Source organism: Misgurnus anguillicaudatus, chromosome 17 (genome assembly GCF_027580225.2).
Source record: "Misgurnus anguillicaudatus chromosome 17, ASM2758022v2, whole genome shotgun sequence".
NCBI classification, from domain to species: domain Eukaryota; kingdom Metazoa; phylum Chordata; class Actinopteri; order Cypriniformes; family Cobitidae; genus Misgurnus; species Misgurnus anguillicaudatus.
In genome coordinates this window covers 24,732,388-24,759,923 of record NC_073353.2, presented here as the reverse complement: position 1 = coordinate 24,759,923, position 27,536 = coordinate 24,732,388, and the positions used below count along the sequence as shown (strand labels likewise).

The window sequence follows — 27,536 nt, the reverse complement described above, 5'->3', positions numbered from 1 at the left end:
GAAATGACACGGGCAATTTCAACATCCATCTCGCTGCATATATTGACTTCTATAAGAGAGAAGTACCTTCGACAGAAAGCTATTTGTGCTCTTTGAAATCCAGGAAGGGTAACAATTGCCTTATTTGTACCGCAAAAAGACTGTTTCACGAATGATATAGGCAGCCTTGAGTTTTGATGGGAGATAGAGCTTGCAAAATAAATCACCATGTTTGTGTGTGCATTTGTGTGCACATACTGTATACTGTATATTTGTGTGTGTATGTGCCTGTTGTTACTTATTTATCAGTGTTAAATGAGAATACATAGATCTATTTTTGATAGTGTGAAGAATGGTGGACTTTGACAGAGGAGTAACTATAGCAACCTTACTCTTTTTGCTCCATTGACAGAGTGCTTGGTTTAATGTTTCTGAGTGAAATGTGGCCATTTTTGAATGAATCTGGATGCGAGTTATGGCCGGCTCAGAAAGGAGTTATGAAGCAGTAACCAAGGGCATGGATCAGGGGGTCATCTATCTCCAGCACCTGTTTTCCAAGGCGGGTTTCTGTGTGTTTATTATAGTCTGTATATTATCAGACACTGCGGATTCGACCCACAGTCACTGAAAACTTTATGAGCTCCCTTTAGAATAGAATACATGGAGAAATTTGTGTCATGGCATCGTCTAAATCTCAAACTCTAAGCCAAAAACTAGATAAATCATGCAGTATTTAAGTGTGCGGTTGTTCTTGAACACTTACTGTAAAACACAATTTGTAACCTCAAAAATGTAAAAATACTACATCAAAAGAGGTAAAGCTATAGGGAATCCCATTTTATTGATCTTTAGATAAAAGAGCTTGTTGGATTATGAAAACAGACCAAGTTTTAAAACTCAAAACTTCCTCCTCAGGCCAAAAAGACAATTTATTAAAACAAAGCTGCAGAAATGACTCATTCTTTCTGAAGTCAGAGAGATAAATACATAAACATATAAATAATGTGCGCTTATACATCAATAATGCCTTCGGTGTCAGAAACTTACTAGATAGATATTATTATTATTCCAAAACACCAGAAGAACACACTGCAATACAATATAGTATAAATGTATTTCTGGTTCTGCTGTACTGGATGTAGTTGCTTACCTGCTCCTCTGCATATCCTACTGAATGATGCCAACATTTGAAATGAGGCTGCTGATAAAGATTGCATCATTAAAACTATACTGCACCCAAAGGCAAAGTTGCAGCCCATGTTATAAAAGAGCAGAGATCTCCTGCTCATTTCACACGTGAAGACTGCTGTTCTTAAAACACAGCAGCAGAAACTGTTTAATTATGATGACCAAAAAAAGTATATAAATATAAATTACAAAATGTAAAAAATTAGATATGATATCTTAAAATGGTCAGTCCTTCCAGAAAAACGCTGTTTTTTGTGATTGTTGCGGACAAAAATCCTTGATATTGCGGCACGTTTTCTTAAAAAATACGATGGAATATGCGGTGTATTTATTAAGGATGCACCGAAATGAAAATTCTTGGCGAAACCATGGCCGAATAACCGAAACACCGAAATAAATTATTATGCCAATTATTAGTACAAATGCATTTATGGCTATCACTGTGTACTAACTTTACTAGGGGTGTGTGATGGATCACAAAACTCATGGTTCGGATCACATTACAGTTTTTGAGGCATGGATTGGATTATTTTTCAGATCAGCCAAAAAGGGTGGGAAAAATCTAATAACAAATAAAGAAATTGCAAACATTTATAAAAAAGAACAAAGTTGCACATTACTAAGCATTAGGTACAGAAATCGAATTAAATGAGTCATAACACTGTCTTTGTATAAATTAAATATATTATTATTTTTAGAGCTACAGAACAGAAATTTTCTCTTGATTAACATTAATGACACAGACTTGAGTAGGTTAATTGAGGTAACTGTCTCTTTAAGACCAAATAAGCAGAGAGGTTTCTGACTGTAATCTATACATATACTTAAGACATAAACAAATGTTTTTATTAGAAAAAGAAAACTGTGGAGAGAATTTTGTTTATATGAGTCCTGTCAATAATAGAAAGATTTAATGCTCGCTTGTTTGTGTCTCACTTGTGTGTGCACTATTGAGGGCACTAAACGCGCGTGCACACAGAGACCGAGGGCGAATCCCAAACAGTGCAGCATAAAAACGTTACGTTGTTTTTCATTGCTTTATTCGGCAAATGTATCTTAATGGACTACGAGACACATTAGCGCGACTCTCTCTAAAGTTTACATATCAAGAGATCTGATCTTTGAAGGGCATACTGTGATGATCACGTCTGGACCGGACACATTCAACCTGTGCGTACAGAAAGAAAGGTGCTCACTTTGCGCCTTTTTGCGGTTAAATACATCCACACTGCAGACATGTTGCTTTAGACAAGCACGTGAAGGTCACGGTTTCTGCTTGCGTCATCACAACATTTCGGGCGTATTGTTTCGGTGATAAAAGTCTTTCGGCCGAAAACCGAGAATGCTCTTTTGGGCAATTTTCCGCCGAAAATTTTTTGTGGCCGAATATTCGTTGCATCCCTAATATTTCTACAATTTTATACAATGAAATTGTGGGAACTTGCAAAAATTGCGAGGACTTGCAAAACTTGCGGGAACTTGCAAAAACTGCGGGAACTTGCAAAAACTGCGGGAATTTACAAAAACTGTTTGCAGCTTTTGCAGCTTTTCAGTGATGTTCACGTCACATAATCAAATCACTTCATAACGTTCCCATGGCGCTTGTGTGAGTAAATGCAACATTTTTCAACTTTCTGCTAAGATATATGTGATTTTTGCTACGAAAATGCGGGGGTTATGAAATCATGGAAGCCCCGCACGGTGTTTCCCACAGGATTTTTAGAGACTGTGGCTGTGATGTTGCCACACTTTTATTAGCATATGTGTGACGTCATCATGGGTTTGCATTTGATTGAGTGTTGCATCTGAAATATGTTGCACTTCTACTCTTTGATCTGTCACATTAAATTGCATTTTAAGACAACTAAATGACATTTTTACATATGATCTGTTCTGTTGTCAGACATAAAACGAGCAGACTATAGGGCTTATTCGATCTACGTCATCAATGTTCGCGGCGGCCATATTGTTGACATAAAACTGTCAGTCTGTCAATTGACAAGCGAGGCAGCGTGGGTATTATGCATGGTATTATCGGTGTAATTTTTTTTAAAACCGCGCGATGGTGTGTGGTTTAATACACGGATGTTCTAACAACAGCAAAAAGAACCCCGGAATTAGTTTTTGTGCGATACCGACTGTCAGAAAACATGAAAGGAGACAGAGGAGTTGAACCAGCGAAGGAGAGACTCCCAACAGCAAAGTCTGTCCCCATAATTTTACCACAGGTAACGTTAGGGATATATGCTCACAGCAAAGTCTGTCCCCATAATTTGATCACATATGGTTAGCTGTAAGCAGTGGCTAAAACTGCTCTTTCAAATAACTGTCTAAATTTATGGCAGCTTATTAAATTAGTATTAATATGTATTAGTATTAATAATTATATGAACATAATAATAGGTCTGGCATTGATAGTAGGTAGGGAATTAAGGGCCATTCACATAGTTTTGAAAATCGTTTTATATTAAAGAGAATAGCGGAGCTCACACCAAAACTATAACGATACAGATACAATGAACGACATCATTGGGATCACTTTCTGAGCGATTTTTCCCACCTGATGAAGGATAAACCATTGATAGCATTAAAATCTATTTGAACGTCAAGTGCACGGCCACTTAAAATGACAGTGAAGCTCATTGCTGAGGTCTATAACATTAGATTACCTCCAGTTGCTGTGAAAATTGACAACGTAATGATTTTTAGTCTATTACATTAACTAACTGTTATGCCAAAAGGTAAGAGATTACACAAACTATTAGATTCACTGTTCAGAGTTACTCGAAACGCAGCGTGTTGAGGACATCTGCAAAAGTTTTTATTACAAGCAATATTAAAGGCAAGTGATTTGCGCGAGTGCCGTGAGCGAATTAGCATAAACGTATTGTTTGGTGATGTGGACGATGATCTAGTTATCGTTATAGTTATCGTTATAATGTGAACGGCCCTTCAGTGCTTGTATGATGAATGCGGATACTGTATGAACGATATAGTTAAATATCCGGATAAGTTACGGCTGGCAATAAGGACGGATCTTTACTTAAGGCTATTGGGTCTATATGATATTGTTCCACAATAATCCAACTCATCTTCTCTTAATACAGACGAGATTAAGGCATTAGGCTACTGCTCCCCTTGACTCAAATCTACGTGCGGATAGGGGCAGGACAGATGTCATGTCAACAAGATGGCCGCGGCTAGCGACTTCCGGTGTTTGCGAATAAGCCCTATTAAATAGTAAGTAAACACGACCCAGTAACACCTCGTGTTTAATTCAACTGTTGCTACGTGACATCATCTGACAAAATCACCATACATTTAAATTGAAGCCTTACTGCTGTTGCTCTTCTCATCAATGTCTTGTTGTGTTATGAGCCCTTTATTATTTTAAATGTGAGTTTTATTGTATATTGCGTATAGCGCAGACAATTCGGTGCAAATTCAGAAATATGAAAGAATACACTGTAACTGTAACACAGAGTTAGTACAAAACACGTGCTCGGGCATACAGCATATAGAGGGAGAGAATGGCCAGGTGTGTGTGGGAAACACTAATGCTAACCTTAATTTCCTGAAGTCATAATAAACTCAATCAGCCGTCTTCGCTGTCAGTAACATCTGTGACTTTTGACGTTTACACAAAAAAGAAAGTTTACAGAGGAAAGGACATTGAAAACACCGCCACCTTTTCACTGTTATGTAGAGAGAGCCGTGCGCTGCACGCAACAGAGAAAAAGGGAGGCGGAGGCGCGCTGAGCCCTTGCAACAATGAATTAAGCCGTTTTTAAACAGTAAAATATAAATGTAAATGGGAATCGTGAAAAATCTATCTGTGGTGGCCAGTGTTGATTCTGTGGCGGTGCGCCATGAGTAAATAAATGTATAGGAAAAACTTTGCACGGAAATCTGCAATTTATGCTGCGAAAGTGCGCCGTATTTATAAAAATGCGGCCCCCGTATATAAATATGCGGACTTTGGCTGATTATGCGTTTATGCGTTAAATCATGCGATTGCATAATCATGTTTTTCTGGAAGGACTGAATAGTTTAATTAAAGTCAGACATTCACTATATTGCCAAACGTTTTGGGGCACCCCTCCAAATCATTGAATTCAGGTGTTATAAGGAACTCTTAATGCTTCATCATACCAAGACATTTTGGACAATTTCATGCTCCCAGATTTGTGGGAACAGTTTGGGGATGACCCCTTCCTGTTCCAACATGACTGTGCACTAAGCAAGGTCTATAAAGACATAGATGAGCGAATTTGGTGTGGAGAGGAACTTGACCTGCACAGAGTCCTGACCTCGACCCAATAAAACATCTTTGGGATGAATTAGAGCGAAGACTACGAGCGAGGCCTACATCAGTGTCTGTCCTTACAAAATGTGCTTTTAGAAGAATGGTAAAAAATTCCCATAAACACACTCCTAAACCTTGTAGAAAGCTGTTATAGCTGCAAAGAATGGGCCAACTCCATATTAAACCCTATGGATTAAAAACGGGATGTCATTCAGGTTAATGTGCATATAAAGGCAGGTGTCCCAAAACTTTTGCCAATGTAGTCAAGTGTATTACTTCATATGACTAAATCATCCTGGCTGGCATCATTAGAAAATGTTACCAGAAGTTATTTTTAAAGATCAGATGAGTTGAAAATATCTTATTCATACAGTGGGAGTTAATTAATGAAGGTAACCAATTTGCAGTTTTCCGACAAGATCCCCAATAGGTCGCTTGGCTGTTTTATATGGGAAAAGCTCTACACGAGCAGGCCTGTTCAGTATATGAGAATAATATAGCATTTTGGGCAAAGGGTTTCGAAAATCAAATGATAAAATCTAAGCAATGTTGCCCTACTTGTTGTTTAGTGTTGAAGGAAGGATCCCATTAGGCAGAGTCTCTGTGGTTCATCTCTCGCTCTTTCTCTCTCTCTCTCTCTCTCTCTCTCCCTCCTCTCCCCCCCTGGTGTGAAATGCTTGTGAAGTGCTTATAGTAAAAGTTCCATATGTTCTGCATTAAAACCAAGCTGCAGTGTCGATAGATGCTAATATAATCATCTGGCCCCACTTGCACATTAAACACTCTATATAGTACAACCTCCCTCTATCTTTCTCTCTCTCTTCTATTAATTAAAAAAACATGTGACATAGGAAAATATTTAAATAGTGGTAATAGTAATGATACAATACTTATAATTACAAAGTGTTAATAATGTTTACAGTCTCACAAAATTATGTACCTATAGTCATGTAATATTTTTATTCTTTTTTTCATGATACTGTCACAAATTTCCGCGTTTTTTTTTTGTGATCGTATCACGAATTTCTGTTTATGTGTCATTGTCACGTATTGGTTACTCAAGTGCTTTTTCCTATTTTCAAATCATTTTCGCTTCGGTTTGGGGTTAGATTTGGTGTTTGCTATAGGATGTCACTTTAAGTATTGGTAAAAAAAATTTCTGATTTATTTTTTATATTTTCAAAATTTTAAACCATTGTCGCCTGGCATTAGGGTTAGAGTTGGGTTTTGGTAAGAATGTCATTTTATGTAAATCTAACCCTAAACCGAAGCAACAATGGTAAGAAAATAGGACAAAACAGTTAAGTAACCAATATGTGACAATAGCTGGGTTTACATCCAAACGTGAAGCGAATCTTTTCAAAATGCGTAAAAAAAAGAAAAACTAAGAAATGCAAATTAGGTGCGTTTCTATCAAGTTCTTTGAGCGAATGACGGCGGTATTGGTAACCTAGTAACCATCAGTAGTGTCGAGCCCCATATATGGTAAAGACAACTCCATCGGAAACAGCTAGACGGTCAGTCATGTGGGTTTAATGTTCGCTATGTCAGAATTAATTTGGCAAATGTGTTTCCATCTCCCTTTATTCGCATTTACTCTTTCTCGCATAAATCAAAAACCACCTCAAGGGAGCGCAAAAACTTTTTTTGCGAATTGAAGCAACACTAAAGAGTTTTTGCTCTTTGCTCCCCCTACAGGTTGGAAGCGGAATTGTCCATTAATTTAGCGTACTGCAGCAAAGCTGGCTCTGATTGGATTGTAGGTCTGCCGTAAAGCAAGTTTTTGTAGTTTTCACTCGAACTACAGGACCGAGACCCGACGGTTGGAAACTTCTTTAGTGCAGTTTTGGCCAATAGAGGGAATGTGAACATGCCGTTAACCCTGTTTCGAGTGGCTGAACGACTGAAACTTTTTTGGAAACGTTATTTTAAGATAAAAAAACTCTTCAGTGTTGCTTTAAGGGATTTTTAATCGAAATTTGGTGTTTTCACCACTCATTTTTAATGCGATACTTCAAAATGTGCTTAAAATCATGGTGATGAAAACAAGGCTACTGACACATACACAGAAATTCGTGATACAATCACGAAAGCAGAAATTCGTGACAGTATCACGAAAAATAATTAAAAAAAATAATGTGACTGTAGGTACGCAATTTTGTGAAACTGGGCTGACAGTATTAATATACTACTGTATGAGGTAAAATTCATTCTGCCCTTCTGCTTGTAAATACTGCTTCGGTTCAGTTCAGGTTATTTATTTGTCACATGCACAGGCGGCTATACACACATACAACTTACAGTGAAATGTAGACCTAATCAGCTTCTTACACTGAGCAAGTAATAATAGAAAGAGGTCATGCTAACTGACAAAATAACAATATCATATTAGTATAATATACATATGCCAAATGTGTGCCAAATGTATTATTAAAATAAGGGGGACAAAAAGAAACTGCAATGTAGGCTAAACAAAATGTTACCCTGAGGTAATGCTGGATAAATTAACACTGTGCAAGGAATTAGCAAAATAGGTGAATTTAAAATTTGCATAATGTGTTACTTGCTAGTAACACTACAAAGTGCTATGACGCTAGGTGTCACTGAAAAAAAATCACTGGGTGTAAGAGTCATATGGAGTAGTGAGACAGATATGATCATGTTGAGAAGTCTGATGACTCGAGGGAAGAAGCTCCTCCTAAACCTCTCAGTTTTGGCCATCAGACTACAAAACTGCTTGCCTAATGGAAGCAGGTTGAACAGACAGTTACATACGTCCCTAATGACTTTAGTAGCTCTGTTACACCAACGTCTGGTGTAGATGTCATGCAGAGAGGAGTGAGCAGACCCTGTGATTCACTCGGCTAAGCATACCACTCATTCAAGGACTCTGCGGTCCTGTGTGGAGCAGTTTCACACTGAGATTACACTGAGTCAGAATGCTTCTGTAGCCTCTGTATCGAAAGTTTTTCAGGATGGCAGGAGGCAGAGATCCTGAATTTCCTCAGCTGTCTCATCTGAGCTTGAGTGTGTACAGTCCAGGTCTTTAGAGATGTGCCTAGGCTAAGCTGCTCATCCTCTCTACCGAGGTACCGTGTTGCGTCCTCCTAAAATCTATACAGTCTTTTACAGTATGATTATGTTTTGTTTCTCAATTTGATTTCTTTCTTCTATTGATTATACAAAGCTATAACAACTCAAAGAAAAGAATGTTATCAGAGGATGCTTAGAAGATTTAAGTTTTTTGTTCTATTTAAAGCGTCAGTTCACCTCAGAATGACAATTTTGTCATTAATTACTCACCCTAATCTCATTCCACACCCATAAGACATTCGTTCATCTTCAGAACCCAAATTAAGATATTTATGATGAAATTTGAGAGCTTTCTGACCCCCCACAGTAAGTAAAGCAACTCACAACTTTAAAGGCCTAAATAGTAAAGACATTGTTAACATAGTCCATGTGAGCACCATATTTTCCAGACTCCATCAATCAGTCACATCAATCAAAAATGTGTCATGAAGACTAAAAAACATATATAAGTTCCAGTGGACGTTACATTTATTTAGAAAATTATTTCACAAAATCCAAGCCGAAGAACAGACATTTAATCTGGAAAGGCAAGTTATTCAACTAAACAACAGTACAGCAGGGTGAATAGGTGTCTGTACTTTTACGTAACATTATCAGTTATTTATACGATACACAATAGCATACAGAACATACCTGGAAGGCTGAATAGGCTAAATGAACAGAACAAGCCAAAGCGCATCAAGTTCGCAGGCTCGTCAATCCACATCATTGAATTACATAAATACAGGAGCAGCATATAGCGGACTCTCGCAGTTGTAGTCGGTAATGTTATTTTCATAATGTGACAAAAATACTTTTTTTGCTCATAAAGTCAGTCTGCATTTCACAAAAGTAGCGCAGGTATGCGTTTAACACAAGTGTCTTGCGTTAGCCATAGACATATACTCACATAGATGCCCCATTTACGGCTCGCATCTATGGAACGAATTTCATCAGAAGTATCTAAAATTTTATTCGTAGATGAACACACGTCTTATGGGTGTAGAAAGAAATGAGGGTGAGTAATTAATGAAAAATTTTCAGTATTGGGTGAACTTACCCTTTAAGTTGAGATGTTCCGATCGATCAGCCGCAGATCGGTATCGGTCGATCATCGCATTAAATGACTTGATCGGTACTCCCTAAATTTGCTGATCTCATGAACCAATCTTTCTGTTTACTTTTGTCATTATAGGGCTCCTGAATGCGGCCGCAATTGGAGACCATTTGTACGCAGTATAAGCATTTAACAAACGACCTGCAAAATTGAATTTCCATCAAACAGCACATACCAATACAACACACATCAATTGCGGACATTGCACCTTTATGCCGAAAGTTTATTATTTGCATGTGCTTAAAGGTTTAGACAGTTTAAACGTTCATTTTTCTTGCAGCGGTCTCGTTCACGTTTTAAAGCTACAGTAACCTAATTCATCTCTGAATAAAATCACTCTCTCCTCTTCACTGAAGAACTGTCGTGCTTAAAACGAATGCTTGTATATTTAATTTACACACTGAAGACTGTGAAGTGTTTTATTTTCATTACTTTTAACAGACATTAGCCTTTTTAAATGCATATTAAATTGCTCTTTGTAGAGGGAATATTTGTTGTACTTGTTTATTTGATTCTCTATTAAAACAATAATACAGGCTACCTAATTACTGCATGTAATATAACAAAGGCAACATATCTGGTATTACTTTAACTAGAAAAGATGTTAACAGTTGCAGTCATCAAAGAGTTTGCATATTAGCTTAAAGACTCAGGATCAGGCGATCATGAGGACAACAATCTGTACTCGGTATCGAATGTAAAAATCCTGATCGTATCCCTGAAGGCATCCCTAACTTTTAAGTATCTCAAGTATACATGTATCTCCATAATTATTTAGGAGAACTGAAATTGAAACAAATTCAACAAAGAGTATGGAGCTGAAAAATGTATGTAGATTGTACACTCCCCGACAAAAGTCTTGTCGCTTGTGTACAAATTGACCTAAGTGCCGCTAAAATATATTTCTAATCAAGATTAGTTTTCAAGAAATGGCTAGTTTTTATCCCAACAGCTTTTGTAGTAATGTTTCAGTGCAAAATGAAACTGTCAAAAAGTATTCTAATATTCACAGCTTGGCAAAGCCCATTGAGTCAATTTTTGCAAAGACATAAGTGTTGTCGCCTTGTCATATGAGCTTCATCTGTGACTAAAAATGGATCAATTAGGTTTCAGGTGTGTATAAAAAGAACCCCAGTACATTAGACCTTCACATCAACTGCAACTATACCTCTGCAAAAGGATAAAAAAAAAGATTTGAAGAGACTGGAGACGTTTTTGACAAGCCCAGGTCAGGCAGACCCCGCAAGACAACTGCTCGAGAGGACCTTTTGTTGGCTTGAAAATCCAAGGCCAGCCCATTTTCCACTGCAGCAGAGCTCCACAAGACCTGGTCACCTGAAATCCCTCCGTCAACCAGAACAGTTTGTCGGATTCTGTCTCTAAATGGCCTCCACGGTCGAATAAGTGCCCAGAAGCCAGCACTAAACAAAACCCAATTGAAAAACCATGTGGCATATGCCAAGGCCCACAGCCTGCTAAAAGGATGGACGCTGGAAAAGCAGAAGGTTGATTTTTCAGATGAATCTTCTGTTACACCACAGTCGCCGCAAATATTGCAGGAGACCTACTGGAGCCCGCATGGATCCGAGATTCACCCAGAAAACAGTTTGGTGGCAGAAAAATCATGGTCTGGTTACATTCATTATGGGGGTGTGCAAGAGATCTGCAGAGTGGAAGGCAACATCAATAGTCTAAAATACCAAGAAATCTTAGCTACCTCTTATATTCCCAACCATAAAAGAGGCCAAATTCTGCTGCAGGATGGTGCTCCATCGCATACTTCCATCTCCAAATCAAAGTTCCTCAAGGTGAAGAAGATCAAGATGCTCCAGGATTGGCCAGCCCAGTCACCAGACATGAACATCATTAAGCATATGTGTGGTAGGATGAAAGAGGAAGCATGGAAGACGAAACCGAAGAATATTGATGAAATCTGGGAGGCATGCAAGGTTGCTTTCTTTGCTATTCTTGATGACTTCATCAATACATTGTATAAATCCTTGCCAAACCGCATGGATGCAGTCCTTCAAGCTCATGGAAGTCATACAAGATATTAAATTTGGATCTCACAGCACCACTACTTAATTTGCTAATTTTTTTGGTATTTGCAGTAATTTTTTTCAATTTCTGTATAGGCGACAAAACTTTTGTCTTGCCAAAATTTGACCTCTCTGTCTTGATTAAATTATAAAAAAAAATTTGTGAAACTAATTCATTTCAGTGCATTAAACATCATTTGGGAGGGTTTTAGCTTTTCATATGAGCTATTTCTAACACCAATTGATGAATTAAAAGTCAGGTTAAAAGCAGGTGTTTCTACAAAATAGATAAGCGACAAGACTTTTGTCAGGGAGTGTAAAGTAAAAATAATCTTTTTTTATGAAATGTTAATACTGAAAACATTTGAATGCAAATCTGAGCTCAGTTTTGTGACATTGTTGAGATCTCTTGTGAAACTCTAATGAGGACATATGTGAGATTTCTGGAGGTTTTTCTCAGAAGAAATGTCTGCGACATTTGGAGACTTGAGCAAAAGTTTCCATTTGCTCTCTTTTAATCTCGTTGTTATGGAAGGAATTATTGCATGGTTTCCCGCAGAAAATTAGTTAGTTAAGGTGGTGGATTTGGGCGGTGCCGAGGGGGTGGCAATCAAAGGGGTGGGGCGTATGCGTAATGATGAAAATTGAAATATTTTTATTTAAAACACTCAAATAAAACTTAATTTTGAAGAAACTATGACAAAAAATGAACACATACTAGATCATTAATGAATTAAATGTTTTTACTTCTAACGGGAATAGCTGCGTGATGAAGTGAAACTAAACGGTTAATAAACACAAACTAAAGCAGATGTTGTAGACCTTCTAGCGAACGATGATAGATAGCGCAAAAATGGTAAAAACTGATTATTTCCCACTATTAATGACATTATCTTAAAGGAGTGTAACTACTGTAGCATGTAAATAATGCACATAAATAAATTGAGCAAGAGCGCTTAAAAATTATATCTAATCAACAGGCACGTGAAACCTAGCTAGCAGGTTGCTCAAACAACAAAATCACTAACTTACTTTAAATTTGCAAGAACTATAGACTAATACAGTAAAAGGCATAAATAACCCCAAAACATAAGTCCACTTACAGTTCTCACGGACACGCGTTTTATCAACTGGCTATCCTCCAGACATCTCATTTCGGCCTTGTGGTGCGCCTGCATGCTCGCGATGTGAAGCGCGTCCGCGCTATTCTCTGAGATGTTTTATCAACTGGCTAGTTATCCTCCAGACAGTGACGGTCCGGACCATGTCTTTCTCATTTCGGCCGTGTGTCGCGCGTCCCCGCTCGCGGTGTGATGTGCGTACGCGCTATTCTCCGAGATGCACTTGATGGCCTTTTGTGCAGTGATTTTTCTTTTTTTGGATGACCTAGTTAAGGCGGTAGGGTTTCCAAGCTTAGGCGGGCCGCCTTAACTGAAATGTGCTGTGGGAAACCCTGTTATTGAGATTATTAAGATCTCATCTATTTTATTGTTTATAGGAATCTATTTGTTAGTACATTCATTTATTTGTAATAATCTATGAAGCTATAGTATGTAAACAAATGTAACATGGAATATTAGTTGTATTTGCGGATGTACCAGGATTTTTTCATCAGGTCACTCACAAAAGAAATCCACACCATTATCTGATTCATGTGGTGACCGAGGGGCAACCTTCCGATCTCTCTAATGAAGCCAACACGGAAGTGACTTAAACTGCAATTCATCGACTGGCCGCTTGAGGCAGGCTCCAAAAAGGAGTCAATTTCCATAGACTCCCATGTTAAAAATGGCCAACTTTACAGTAGAAAATAATATGTTTACAAAAAGTGTTTTTGGCCTATATAGCTAATTTTGCTCTTCATGACAACTGTGAGGGGGCTGAATTTTTTTGTAACTCATCCGTTTAAATTATATTAAGCCTTAAACTTCTGCATAATTAAGGGCGTGGCCACTTGAGTGTCGGTTGAACAGCCACTGCTGTCACTAGACTCGCGCTAGGCGGGCGTGGTTTCACCTCAGCTTCACCCATATCCCGCCTCTTTACCCATTTTCGGTTTTCCGCGAGTAATTCGCGGGGACGCGCGGCCAAGATGGCGACGGCAGGCAACGCCTACTTTAAGCTTCAAAAGCGATCTTCACAAACCAATGGGTGACGTCACGGACACTACGTCCATATTTTTTTACGGTCTATGGTGGTGACATCTAAATGACATGTTTTTTTATTTCAAGTAAAATATATTATTTATAATGGAATAAACCTGGCATTTCATTAAGTAGAAATAGATCATGTCAATACAATACTAGATCCATGTATTGCTCATGCATTTTAAATAAAGGCATGATGCACTGTAATGTAATCACTGATTAAATTCTGTAAAGGAATTTTTTTTTTACAAATCTGTAAATTTTGCACAACTAGTTTGTTTGGTATATCTGTCTTTCGTCAGCAGTGGTTACTTGGTTAAGTCTTGGTTAAAATGTCTTGTGTCAACAGGGCATGTATGTAATATTATGGATTTCTGAATGATTGATTCTCCTTTCCTGAGAGATGAGGAATCATGCAAATGCAGATATTTAAAATAGCTCACCTTTCCATATGGGAATTTTGTGCCGATTCTAAAGCGTGCGACAATGCAATGTCTTCCCTTGACTGAACAGGATAACGTATTGTTTTTATGGATTGCCATGACAGCTCTTGCGAGAGAGCAATGACAGAGCTGGCATTCATTAGTACCTTGAGGATGTGACAATCGAAATTAGGTCTCTGTGATGTACCGGTCCATATTTCATCTCAAAGCTGGAGGCCTTTCTCTTCTAACGTTCTGTGTTAGGTAACTCATGCTTCACGCAAAATACCACTGTCAGGCGTGTCGAGTCGCAGACTCGCAGTGTGTTCTAGCACGGATTAATGTGCTATTCGACACGTTTGGTTTGTGCTTGTGTGCTGTTTTCTTGGCCTTATCCCAAACTCGTACCTGCTGCTGTCCCTACTCTCCGTTCTGGGTCAGTGAGCGTGTGTCGGTGTGAAGGGAGGGCTTGTTCATTCTGTGTCACCCTGCTGTTAACCAGATACCATTACTGAGGTTAAACCTTTTCATCTATCAAGGCTATGATGATCAAACAGAGCCAAGCCTGTGGCTCTTGCACAGGAGTGCTGTTAAACTAACGGACGTGCCAAAACAAGCACACGCACACACTCGTACACTTGCACACACTGGGCATGGCTGGTAAAGACTCATCTGGAAGAAAAACGGTCTGTGTAACCAGCCAACCGAGTCTGCACCAGCTGATCGGTGTGTTTGTGTGTGTGCTCTCGAGAAGGAAAGAAACATAGTCCATTTACTCATCAAGACAACATGTCGAAACTTTGAATTCTTTGTCCGCTAACGTGTCTCAAATCAATGCACCGCGTTTGATGTCAATAAACCGAGAGCCCATTCTAAAACTCATCTCGCAGCTTGAGGCTTCATTTTAAAACGAAGCATTTTAAGCAGCCAATATTCAGCCACCCGACATGAGTTTTTCTGCACATTCGTAGTTGTACATATACACGACTGTCTAAACACCATCTGCGATATTCTGTCATAAATTGCGCAGGAGTGCAGAAATATATATAACCCAGAATGAATCTATAAATACATCAGATTTCATTTTTCTTCCATTGATTGATTTGCTCTCGACACACAATATTTAAATATTTACGAACTTGTGTGTTTATTAACTTGTGTATAAATTTACTTGTGTATAGATCTGGTTCTTGACATGAATATATAATTGTTGAAACAAGCATAGTGTAAATAAATGAAGAGCTCAGATGCAAAAGCTGCTAAATGCCACCTCTCATCAAAAATAAGATGATGATATTAGTCCCTTTCACATATACAGTCTTTTCTGGTAAATTACTGTTAAATTGCAGTTAACAGATAATATGTGAACAGAACCGTTCTGGTAAATCAGTGCTGCCAAGAGAGGTTGTAAGATTACCAGTAATTTACTGGTAAGTGCTATGTGTGAACAAAGAATTAAGACTACCGGCATTTAGAATGGACGACGTCAGACGTTTGCCACTTCAGTTTTCACAGAAGTAAAAACAACAAAACACGGACCGTGGATATGAAGTCATAACCCTCATTACGCGGCAGTTAAGAGGTAACTTATGCTTTTCTCACCGAGTTACTGGTATTTTGGTACTGATGTGTGAATGATGTCTTACTGGTAAAAAGACAGAATGTCACTGTGTGTGTGAACGGCACATTTTTGTATTTACTGGTAAATGCATGGTAGTTTACCAAAATTACTGTGTGTAAGAGGCTATTGACTGAATAATCTCAGCATGTAATATACGTTCATCCAATACTTTTGCTTCAAATCCATTTAATCTCGGCCTCATGCCATTCAGAATTACCTTGTTGTTGTCAGAATACGCTACGTTGGCTTTGTGCACTTGTCCACTAAGTGCATGAAAGATGAATTAGATGAACGACGACTGGATCACAGCGTCCCCTAATGTGTAGTTTATGTTTTTTTTTACATTCTGACTTTCATTATTTGTTTCTAGTTGCATCTTTAGTAATTTTGCAATTGTTTGCTGATGTGTCCAAAGAAGTTGATTTTTTTTAAAAATCTAAAGACTAAAGAGTCAAATTTGTTAAATAACAATGAAATTTCAAAATTGACATTTGTGAAAATAAGATTTCAATTACTGACTAATGGGGCGTACACATCAAACACAAAGTAGATTACATAAAAAGTCAATTCAAAGAAGCAAACAAATGCAAACTCTTTGAATTGGGGGTGCGATTGCAGAGAAGACGCACAATATTTACCTCAAACGAAAATATTATTTATGTAAGGGAAAAATTCTCATGACACCAAGTTCAATCCTGTGAGTAATTCTATTGGCATTTGTTGTGTACGGAGCATAATAACCTGTTCATTGTCATTAAAGTGAAATTACTGAAACTATACATAAGAGCCTGAGAAATGCTCATTTACAACAAAACATGTTATACGCACTTGTTTTGCATTTGAACTCTTTATATTAATTAATTAATTAATTAATCTAGTGCTGGGCAAAGATTAATTGCGATTAAACGCATACAAAATTAAAGTGATTTTAAAGCAACACTATGTAGTTTTTTTACCTTTAAATAATGTCTCTAAAATTATTTCAGTGATAGAACAACTTTTAAATGGACAAATTGTACTGTTGCTGCAACCTGAGCAGCCTCCTAGCTGCTACAAGCACACTCTGAAAGTGGCGGTGGAGGGTAGGAAACACAGCTCCGCCCCTCCCCCTGCCTGCAGAAGAGTGTCTGATACCAGGCACTGTTGCGCTTTTCAATCACATGGGGGAGCTGTAAGTCATTTTTACATGGAAACTACATAGTGTTGCTTTAAGTGTGTTCTGTGTGTAAGTATTATGTATATATAAATACACACACATTCGTATATATATTTATTTATTTTTTTTATATATTCCATATGATATATAAATAAAAAAATTATATTATAAAATTATAATATATATATATATAAAATTCTAAAATGAATATATGTATGTGTATGTCGTTAAATATACATAATAATTACACACAGTACACATACATATATTATGCAAAAAATCACTTTTATTTTGGATGCGATTAATTGCGATTAATCTTTGCCTAGCACTAATATTTACATTCTTTTTATTTTTTTATCTGGTGAGTTTTAAGTTTAAAATTGTAATAACTTAAAACTATTTATAAAAAAGTAAATGGTAATGGTAATATAACATATAAAACTACATATTTGTGGGATATTGGCAATAGAAAATTAGGTTGTCTGTCATTGTTACCATCCTCATGTAGGAACCATGTAATTTTTCCTTTGTTGTAAACCAACTGAGGAAGAATTTTCATACTTTTCCATAAAATGACAGTCATTTTTCACTCTCAGAAAAGCTGCCGCTGGGACAGTACACTTTTTAAAATGTACACCTTTGTATCGTAGGATAACATATTAGTACTCCAAAAGTTACATATTGGTAACAAATGTATACATATATGCACCTAATGGTGCATATTATGACCCTTTTATAGTGAGGCTTGAGACCATTTATTTTGAGAGTGTGTAACATATACAGGGGCTGTCAAACTTCAAACATGGCTTAAAAATACATTTTTATGTTATTGCTTTGCGTGAAGGCAAGACCAAATTGTATTCAAAACATTCAAATCTATCGTATGGTTGCGTAAGTATGGTTGCAAATTTGGGTTCTTACAAATCTTTTCTTTTTATCACAAATCTTTTTTTTGTGATATACACACAAATATTTTAATAGCATTAGCAATGTGCAGTTTTAGTCCCTAGCCCACAGAAAGTTCTGGAATCGAATGGACACTCGACTGAAGTTTGGCAGGAGCTGAGGGGTTTTATATAGACTCACATTAATCTTCTCAAGGAAAAAAAACTCTTATTAACCCACATAACCAGAATAAGATAATTACCTTTGTTACTGCTCTTCTGTGTTTAATTCTCAGTGGGTCGAGATGTGTGTGTTTTTGCGTGTTTATAGGAGGGATATCCATGAATTATTAATATTTAATCATATCTTAATTAAGACTTATAATTTTCTCACATTTTTATATTTCTGGTAACAGACCTAAGAGCTGTCAAGTCAGCAAAAACTGAACGTGTTCATTTTGAAAAACAAACCTTACAGCGGACACTAAACCACGCGTGATGAATACAAAGACTTACTCCTTTACTGTGTATGAAAGAATATGTGTATAAAGCACTGAGACACAGATAAGCAATGCAGATCATAGCAGTGAGGGGATGGTCTCAAACGACGACACTTCAGGAGCCCACGTGCTACCACGTAACACACATCAAAGTGACTTTGATCATTGCATACACAAACATGCTGCGCAGGTAAACAGAGGAAAAGGAGAGAATTGAATACTAACATAGACTTCTGCTTAATGCGTTTTGTGCAGTGTACTATTTTTACAGTACTACCTAAAACAGTATGCATTGAAAATGTCAGCAGGCTATATGCTTTATTGCTTTTGGATGACCTTTCTATTTTGCATAAACAAATGTAGTTATTTTGCACTTCTAATTCACGTTTGTATAAACAAATCTTAACCTCTGGCAGTCACAAAAGCAATGTTAAAAATCTAAGTCTGGTTCATTCAATTATCTGGGAATAGTAGGTCAAGTCGAGTGAACTGCATTCTGGGATAGGCTTATAAAATTCCTTGTAGTATGCTCTGTTCCATATGATACATTTTGACAAATGTAGTAGGTCATCTGGCCATTGCATGCATACTAAAAATTTGCATTCTGTGCACAGTTTACATACTGCTGCTCAAATAGTGCAAGTTGTATGACAGTGTGCTATCCAAGTGTAACCCTGGTTTATTAAGACAGAGTTGAATGTGCTGTAAAAATCCCTCAACAGCTGTCTGTATTTTACTACAACCCTGTTTTAATGACAAAAGACCCCTAAGAGGTCTAAAAAAATCACCTCTGAAAAATGAGTTCTGTCTATTTGAGGAGAAGCTTAAAATAGCGAATAAAACCTCTTGTGACATAACCCTTTCTGCTCTAATTTCCGTTACAATTATGTTGAATGCAGTGGTACACCCAGACACACTGACAGACAGGTGGACAGATCAACAGACAGGCTGCAAAACCTGATATAAGTTGATACACTTAGCCATGTAGTGGATACCTTTCAGAATGGTTGTGGTATTATTTAGTTATTATAGTTTATAAAGTTTTAAATATGGATATTTTAGCAAATTTGCATCGATTACCCTCCTTTATTAACCTTTATTAACCCCTTTGCGCCAAAAATGTTTAGATTTAAGGCTAAAACTATATCAAATTTATGTATAAAATACTTTAAAATAAAGATTATCATCAGTATATGTTAGAAACAATTATAGCAACAAATAGCAATAGGATAACTGAGCATGAAAAGAAATTGAATTTCTTCTTACTTAAGTTAGAGATATATATTAAGTGTACTTTCTTAAAGGTGGGCCATGTGTTAATGGTTTGCTAATTGTACTGTATTTTTGTTTATTGATTTTTGCATCATGCTTCCTTTTATTTATAGTTAGTTTTTTCTTGTCACAACACTATGAATGTGTAGATGATTGTGGTTGTGCAGCCCAGTCTCACAAAATTTTGTAATATAGTCACATACATTTTTTTATTCTTTTTTCATGATATTATCACGAATTTCCTCATTTTTTGTGATCGTATAACAAATTCCTGTTTTGGTGTGATTATCACATATTGGTTACTGTTTTGTCGTTTTTTCTTACCATTGTTGCTTCGGTTTAGGGTTAGATTTACATAAAGTGACATCCCTACCCAAACCCAACTCTAACCCTAACGCCAGGCGACATATAAAAAAATGTATCCGAAAAAAATAACCAATACATAAAGTGACATTCTAATGCAAGCACCAAATCTAACCCTAAACCGAAGTGACAATTGTTTAAAAATAGGAAAAAGCAGTTGAGTGACCAATACTTGATAATTACACGAAAACAGGAATTCGTTATGTGATCATGAAAAAACGTGGAAATTCGTGATAATATCACGAAACCTTGTGAGACTGGGTAGCAGCCTGATTGTGGAATGAATAAATGAAGGGGTTGGGATAGGTGGTGGTTTTAAAGTTTGTCTTGTTATTTTATTCTGTAAATAAGCAAATTAAAGGATAAGTCCATTTTCTTTAAAAAAATACAGATTGTTTACTCACCACCATGTCACCCAAAATGTTGATGTCTTTCTTTGTTCAGTCGAGAAGAAATTATGTTTTTAATGGAAAACATTTCAGGATTTTTCTCATTTTAATGGACACCAACTTGTAACACATAACTCAACACCCAACAGTTTCAAAGGACTCTAAACGATCCCAAACGAGGCATAAGGGTCTTATCTAGCGAAACGATTGACATTTTCTACACGAAAAATAAAAAATTTGCATTTTTAAACCACAACTTCTCGTCTATCTCTGGTCCTGTGATGCGCCGGCGCGACACACGTAATACGCCATTACGTCAAGAGATCACGGATGACGTATGCGAAACTACGCCCCAGTGTTTACAAGTGTGGAGAAAGAGGACCGTTCCGACATTGTTGTATGTCGAATGATACTAATTAATGTCTTTGTGTCAGTTTATTGTTTAAAATGGTCCGCAAATGTGTGTCTCATATATGTAACACGTGACCTTTCCATGTCATTATGCAATTACGTGAGGTCGCGCTGACTCGTCACACAGCCGGGGGAGGAGGAGAAGTTGTGGATTAAAAGTGCATATTTTTTAATTGTCTTGTTAAAAATGACAATTGTTTCGCTAGATAAGACCCTTATGCCTTGTTTGAGATCGTTTGGAGTCCTTTGAGGCTGCATTAAACTGTTAAGTGTTGGGGTCCATTAAAGTCCATTAAAATGAGAAAAATCCTGGAATGTTTTCCTCAAAAAACATAATTTCTTCTCGACTGAACAAAAAAAGACATCAACATTTTGGATGACATGGTGGTGAGTAAATTATCTGGATTTTTTTTTTAAGAAAATTGACTAATCCTTTAATATTAAAAAAACTTTGTGCCATTTGGATTTCATCTTTGGAGAGTGGATGCACTTTTTTGGCTTTAAAGTCAGAAGTTGTTCCATGGTCCCTGCGTTAAAGCTTGAAAGAGTAAGTACATATTTTTATAACTAATTGTGTTCTTCTGAAAAAGAAAAACATGGATGGCTTGAGGGTGAGTAAATCATAGGGAAGTTTTAAGAAACTATAAAGAAATGAGAAATAACTCAGAATTCTTCAGTGAGATTTTAACTTAATGTGCCAAGCCACTAGATCTGCCAAGAAATGCAATTATTTATCAACTTTTGGTCTTATTAGAGGTAGTTCTCCACCAAATATTTGGGCACTTAAAATGTAGCAATGTCATTAGATAAGAAAAAATATCAAATCAACAGGCGTACTGTACTGTAAAGAAGGAAAGCACATATTCTAAGCAACATATAAAAAGAAGAGTTTTAAGTTTACATACAAAAGCTAAGATACTTGTCCAACTAAGTGCAAAATGTTTCATAGTTCATGTAACAATTCACTCATGTTTAATCTTTTCAGGCAGCTGTATGAAGAGTAACCGACCTTGAAGCGGTTTGAAAAAGACTGAAGATTTAGCATAATTTGTTTGCCAACTGATTAGATATTTGAATTTAATGCATCCTTAAGCGTGGCTTACAGTAAGTGTCTAAATATTTTTGGAGCCAACGTATAGGATTGAATAACTACATTATAGCCTAATTTATTTTAGAGTAATTTAAGTATATTGCATCATAAGTTTATTAGTAGGATTTATGCTATTTTTATCCACCATGGTAAAGGCATTTATTCTGATTTAAATATATACACACACTTTTAGCAAATACTGATTTTATGTACATTAATAATGTATTTAGTTTTGGAATCCATTCAAATCATACATAAAAAAATTGTCTGATACATAAATGCATTTGCTTTGGGTGGTTGACCAGCCTAGCAGACCAGCCCAATACAGTCACTGGAATCAGGTTTTCCGGTGTGTAGATATTACTGTAGACGTATCGTTCAGAATCAGCCTTACAAGAGATTGAGCTGTATGACATCAGCGGAGTGGGCAGCGAATACTGGAAGTTATAAAAAACATGTGGACAGTAACTGCAGGAGAGAACTCACTCCCTTGGGCTGGGAGAGAGGTGGTGGAATTCACAGAAAGAATGTGTGTGGTTTTATGGATGAAAAAGCGAGCGAGGTAAAGAAAAAGGCAAAACCATAGAAAGAGAGTGTGTTTGTGTGTTTGTGTTCTGAGTGGGCTTTTCTTCTGCTGTGAACCTCCTCATTGTTATGCAACTCACAGAGCGAGAGACTCACCCTGGACAGGACAGCAAAGTGTTTCGGAGAAGACTCTCTCTCTCTCTCTCACTCTCTCACACACACTCTCTCTCACTCTCTCTCTCTCCCTTAGACTCACATGCATACACTAATGCACACACCTGGGTCTCAAGGCTGTCTCTTTTCAGAGCTCACTTGTAAAATGTGCACACATACACATTTTGCCTCTAAGTTTAAAGGAATAGTTCATCGTAAATGAAAATTGAAATGTAATGAAAAGATTAATGGAATTTTTTATTTACTTGTCTTCATGCTGTTTCAAACTGACTGTATGACTGACTGACTTTCTTCAGTGGAACACAAATGAGGTGTCCTGTCCTTTCTTTTCAATAAAATAAAAGTGGTCCCATTTACTACAGTGCTGAAGCCTCAAAACGGACTAAAATGAACCCTCAATGTACAATGAATATAGTACACAGGTTAAATGAACCACAATTTAGTGGTTTTAAAGTTGGACAATAGCTTTATGAAGATCAGAATTAAACTGTTAAAAAATGTATTTAATCATGACCTTTACTTTCGACCTCAAATGTTATTTACATGCATTGAAATACACTCTAAATTCTGCTGGGTTGTTTTTAAAATTCACCTATTTCATTGCTTAAAAAAACTTTATTTTGTGTATTTGGTATAATACAATGTGTTTGTGTGGTTTAAAAACACACAACGTACATTTTTGTAGCTCCAGATTTCTGTGTCTTCCTGAAACGCACTGATTTTGTACAAAGCTCATAAATTTGAAAAGCGCTGTGTGCCTGATTGGCCAGCTGATCTGTAGGATGTATTGGCTGAATACCTCTGATGTCAGCTGGAAATGTGACGCACCTTACCATGTTTAAAAGATTCAGTCACAATGCAATGCTAACAGGGGTTAACTTACAGGCTGTAAGTCCAAGCGGGAGGAATTATGATAATGTTGGTCTTTACTACATCACCAATCCCAGGAAGTAAACTGTTGCCTACAATCCGTGTGTTTGTTGTAGTCCAAGAAAAGAGATTTACATTGGAGACGATAACTCGCATCATCATTATCTTTGGGGTGTGTATCTTTTTCATATTGTTAACATGTACTAATACACACAAAAGGAAAAGGAAAAATTTTTATCGGACCGTAGGAGCTCTTTAACACAACCTATGCTGGGTTGTTCTAACTCATGGTTGGGTTAACAACAGCCCAGCATAGGTTTATTTATAACTATGTGTTCTGTCCAATATTTGAAGAGTTTGGTTCCAAAACGCAATAAATCCATTTTGACTAATTTCTATAAAAACGTGTTTTCTATACCAAGAAAGTGACAAGATGAAAAACACTTTTTTCTGTTACAGAAAATAAATTTCACATAGCATCTTTAAGTAATAAAAACATTAAAAAAATCAAATCCATAATTTGATTTTCAAAGATTTATTATTAAAAACTGATTATTTTTATCTTTTGAATCTATATATAAATGTGCATTCATCTTTGCCATGTTATATTCATTTAGTTGACTGCTGTTATACTTGGGACGTCATCGCTGAACTGTTTTGATAGGGATCAGCTGAAAAATGTTTTGGTCCTGCTCAATTTTCGTTGGCTATGAGTAAAATAATGTAAAGTTTTTCATAAGATCCCCTGGGGTCAATTTGTTAGCATGACAGAAGCTTAATACTGTCGGGAGAACAAGCAAAAGCCTCTCGCATAAATTATTAGATTTTGATGGCTTACGTTTTTTTCCCCGCCACAGAAAACCACCACAGTTTTATCAATGCCATCAAAAGTATTATTTTGTTTGTTTGTTGGTCACAAAGTACAAATTAGATGAGGAAAACTAGGATTCCATGTACTCAACGCAACGCAATTGTTTGTTTACAATGTGTGGAATGGTGGGCTGTGATTTGTTGAGCGGATTTATTGCATTCTGCAAAGGAGGAGGACTGACGTTTATCGCGTTTTGGGAAAAAAGGGAGAAAAGATGACAGAATAACATGGCGGATATTGGATTTTGCGTAAAATTAAGAATTTACTTTTTAATACTGACCTGATACAATACTAATTTTGGTGGTAACTCTTTTTTTTAACTCTTTCCTCGCCATTGACGAGATATCTTGTCAATCAAGAGAAAACGCTTCCCCGCCAATGACGAGTATTTCCGTCTTTCCGCAATACCGCTATTATCCACTAGGTGGCGCCCTTCCGCAACTTTTTAAACCCGGAAGTATTGAACTATGGCAAGCTGCTGCATGTCCGTGTCTGTTTGAAAGAACGCTCTGAATGGGATCTCTATGAAAAGTCCGTCACAAAAATTGAATTATCTCTGCTTTTTGCAACCTACCCATATTCAAAAGCTGATTACAAAAGAACTACTCAAGGTCATAGACTGTAAAAAAATATGGACGACGCGACGTCGCCTCCCACCATTGTAATGAATTGAAGCCAAAAATGTCCGACCACGGTCGCCGCCATGTTACGTAAAAACGTCAGTTTGGAGCCGAGGCATGCGCAGAAAGAATCGTCCGTGAAGCCAGAGGCGGAGCCGCGGTATCAAACTTCCGCCCAAACGCTCGCGCGGCCAATTCAACCACTCCAATCATAACGACACGCCTCGTTTCTATAGCATCAAATTACAAGCTAAAATGAAACTTATCACAAAAATTAACACTTGAACATATATCAGCGTGATAACAACTACTTGAAAGGACCAAAACCATCTTTCGAAAACTTTTATTGGAAGTGTAAATATTTTTTTTATTTAGAGCAAAGTCCTATTCATTTGAATGGAGAGGGCGGGGTTATGACTTGTACTGCAGCCAGCCACCAGGGGGCGATCAAAGAGCCAGAGGCTTCACTTTTCAAGGCTTATGAGGCACACCCGCTCAAGGTAGGATGAAACGTTTTTTTTTTGTTTGAAAGCAGAGGGTCAGTTCTTTCATTTGGTATATTGTATGTTTATATATTTGAAAAATAACATTTTCTGGAAGGCATTAAACTTTTGTGAAAATCATGAAAAACGCTGGCGCTGGCTGGCAACTTTTTTAAAAAACGCTGGCGGTGAAAGAGTTAAATGCCATCTATCGCGTTTTGTAATCAAACTCTTAATTGGTCCAGCATTGGGTTAAAAATAACCCAGCAAAAATTTGAGTGTATGAATACGGATTTTAGTGAAAAATGTTTTACATTATAATGTTTTGCTTAGAGCTGTCCAACACAATCTCATGGCAGTTTGTAACTATTTTAAGAGATGGTTAATATGCACAAAATTTTGCAATATCATTTGAACATTTTAGTAAGACAGTGACGTTAAGTTTAGGGGCGGAGTTAAGGGAGGGGCTTTATTTAAAAAGCTTTATATGATTTACTTTATATTAATACAAATTAGCCACCTCGCAAAATATTTCTTTGTGATCAGGCGTAGGTGTAATATGGTTTCAGATGTCTTTGCAGTATGTGCAATATATTTAATAAGTTGCATGACTGCATGGTGCTTTTGATGGTACTCTATCCGGTCTCCTGTAATATTCCGTAGAAACAAGACAGCCATTGTGAGTTTGCCACGAAACAGCGATGATTGAATGACGACTGAGTTTTAATTTTTGGTTAAACTATTCCTTTAACTGAAAGTGTACTGTTCACACAGCCCACCACGGTCATTGTGCACGCAGATTGTTTAGTGCGGACTTTAGGACCATGGAGAGTTCTCCCACAGTACCAAGCGCACACAACGCGTCTTGAAGAGGAAACCCCCACAGGAGCGCTTGCTGCCGGATACCTGAGACATCTCAAATCATCTCTCCTCGCGCCGCATCTGACCGACGAGCGCGCAACGGAATGCGCAGGAGCGTCCGCTGGATGAGGGCGCGCGATCAAGCCATGGGTCCCCTTTATCATCTCTGACTTTTTGTTTTTTATCATCGTGATGTCAAAGTCATAGAGACCCTTGGAAACCTTTAGAATTCTCCGTGAAGCATCGTCTGTATTGGAATAAACTCAGCTGGTGATTTTCTCTGTTCCGATGGATCATTTGCTCAGATTCCCCATTCATCGTGATGCGCGCTCATTCCTTCTTCAAGTATCTTATTGACTGACCGCCGATCAATTTTTGGACGTGGGCTGACGGTAAGCTCGTGTTCGGTGTTAGTTTACCAAGCGAAGTTTGAAGTGTGTGGTTTTTGGAGAGGTTTCATGGCGATGCGGGGGTGGCGAGTTGAACTGCACCGACTCGTCGAGATGACAGTGTACTCTAACCTTTACAAATAACATCTAAATGTGGAGTTTGACGCACAAACTATGGGAGCTAATTTTAATTGGGGTTGAAATGTAGGATGTCAAGAACATTTCTTTCATTTGACATTAAAAATCAAAAGAAATTGATTTCCATTAAGAAAATTAAACCGATCTTTGTACTATTGACTTTTTTTGCATCGTGACATTTTCACGTCAATCAAAGGCTACACAGGCACAAACTCACATACTCCGTACTGCGAAAAATAAAGATGTATGTATTATTTAAAGTATTTATACATCATGGTAGTGTTTTCTGTAGGCTTTTTACATTTTTGCTGATTTATCAAAATCTCAGACATATATTATTATTACTGTATTACAGTAATGACGATCAATTGAGAATCTTTATTAGGAACAACGAGAATCGCGAACAAACTAAAAAGTAAAGCTGAACACGTCAAGGTGATGAGAAGGAAAAGATCATTCTTAATCTATTTGATTTGGAGGTAAAGTATATGTTTTCCTAAATATAAAGGAATTTCGCGTGGGATTCGTTAATATCTCAATGTGAGCAACTGACTTTTCATAGGCGCAAAATGAGACGATTTTGTAATCGCTATCTTTTCATTACTGGTGAAATGAGGGTACAGTGTTTGTTCCAGTAGCGCTGCATATAA

At 37.2% G+C, this 27,536-nt stretch overlaps 1 protein-coding gene across 8 annotated transcripts in view; it reads left to right on the top strand.

Annotated features, from left to right (window-relative positions):
• The window catches only part of il1rapl1a (interleukin 1 receptor accessory protein-like 1a), a 191,069-nt gene that overhangs the window by 52,601 nt on the left and 110,932 nt on the right, over window positions 1-27,536 (top strand). For 3 of the 8 annotated variants that reach the window (XR_012358352.1, XR_012358353.1, XM_055214891.2), the window contains exon 1: window positions 26,282-26,751. The exons of 1 other annotated variant lie outside the window; for it this stretch is intronic. The gene's annotated coding sequence lies outside the window, so the exon portion shown is untranslated. Of the gene's footprint in view, window positions 1-26,269; window positions 26,752-27,536 lie in introns of those variants that run through there. 4 more of the 8 variants (XM_055214894.2, XM_055214897.2, XM_055214895.2 and 1 more) reach the window with 4 other exon arrangements.